This window comes from Carlito syrichta, unplaced genomic scaffold (assembly GCF_000164805.1).
Source record: "Carlito syrichta isolate Samal-C Ts95f unplaced genomic scaffold, Tarsius_syrichta-2.0.1 Scaffold113135, whole genome shotgun sequence".
Classification (NCBI taxonomy): domain Eukaryota; kingdom Metazoa; phylum Chordata; class Mammalia; order Primates; family Tarsiidae; genus Carlito; species Carlito syrichta.
The window spans coordinates 287,573-289,406 of record NW_007057231.1 but is presented as its reverse complement, the minus strand read 5'-3'; positions in this window follow the sequence as shown (position 1 = coordinate 289,406).

Below are 1,834 nucleotides of genomic sequence, written 5' to 3'. Positions count from 1 at the left end.
GGCCCCGGGGGAGTTGGGCCGACTGGGCCGCGCCCCGCGTGGGACGCCCGGGCTCCACCCGAGAGGCGTCCGCGGGCCTCCTGAAGCTGGGAGGGGTTGCCGCGACCCGGCTCGCTGCCGTCGCTGGGGAAGGACGGCCTTCGCGGCGGGCGGGGCTGGCCCGCGACCCTTCGGCGAGTTTGAGTCTGGCCGCCCCTCCCTGGACGCCGGCGTGAAGGGCCCATCCAGGCTTCGACGGGAGACCTAGGCAGAGGCTGCAGCTTCGGTCAGTCCCACCCGCCGAGGCTGAAGGGTGGCAAGTGAAACACATCCAGGACATCCGAAGTGCAGGGGATAATGGCACACGTGCGTGACGGGCTGTCTGAAGAGCTGCCGTGTGTCACTCTTTCGGTGCGCCCAGCAGAGCCTGTGAGGTGGGTTCTCTTAGGAATCCCCTCCCAGCCCGTGGCGGAGCTAGAAAGCAAATTCGGGCAGAATGACTTCAAGCCTGCTCCCAACTACTGTGCTCTGCTTCCGTAACTACTTTAGACCTTGTAGACGAAAACCAATCTGGCTCCCAAGATCCCTGGAGAAAGCCTGCCTCACGTGTGTGTATCCCCTCTTTTCTCCTTTGGATGATTCTAGGGTTCCACGTCAGGCCAGTGGCAGAAGAGGCTCTGGGCAGCGACCCATGGTGACTGTCACTAGGACCTCTCTGCTTGGGCCTGCATGGCACCCTCAGGGCCAGCAGCTCTCCGGGGGCTGCCCTCTTTATGGGCCTGAGTGTCCAGCGGGACCCTGGCTGGTATTCCAACGCCCTGTGCACCCAGTGTCTGTCTTCCACTGCCATTTGCAAGTCTCCAGAGATCTCCATCACTGGCAGAAAATGCCAGCTCCGCTTCCTCTCCTGGTCACCAGGAAACCCAGCTTTGTCTCCCAGGGACCAAACCACTCTCCTTTCAACTTTGTCCCAACTGCCGTCTCTTCTCTCTCCTTGCCAGTTCCACTGCCAAGGAACCCAGCTAGGAGAAGACACCTCTTTAGGGTCAGGATTACCCAGACCTGCAGGAAACCCAGGTGAGCTGGCCACCTGAGAGGAGGAGGAAGCGGGATGTAGATCTTTCCAACAGCCACAGAAGAAAGTATCAGATAACTTTTTTTTTTTTTTTTTTTTTGAGTTGGAGTCTCACTCTCACCCAGGTTGTGCAGTGTCATGCTCCTAGCCACCGCAGCCTCAACCTGCTGGTTTCCAGCGATCCTTCCCCTCAGCCTCCCAAGTAGCTGGAACTACAGGCGTGTGCCACCACACCCAGCTAATTTGTGATTTACTGTAGAGATGAGGTCTCACCAAGTTGCCCAAGCTGGTCTTGAACCCATGGGCTCAGGCAATCCTCTCACCTCAGCCTCCCAAAGTGCTGGACTTATAGGTGTGACACCGTGCCCAGCCTCTCTCTCTCTTTCTCTTTTTTTTTTTTTTTCCTTCTTTTTTTTAAGTCAGAGTCTCATTCTGTGCCCAGGTTGGAATGCAGCAGCATGCTCACAGCCACCACAGCCTCGACCTGCTGGGATCACGCGATCCTTCTGCCTCAGCCTTCCAAGTAGCTGGAACTACAGGTGATAGCTACCATGCCTGCCTTATCTTTTGATTTGTTGTAGAGACAAGGTCTGACCAAGTTCCTCAGGTGTTCTGGAACCCCTGGGCTCAGGCATTCCTTTCGCCTCTGCCTCCCAAGGTGATGGGAATACAAGCATAATACAAGCCCTACTCAAAATATTTTTTTTAAAGAAAGATATTCTCAATCTTTTTATAATGCTTTTTTTGGGAGTTAGAATTTTTTTTTTTTTTTTTTTTTTT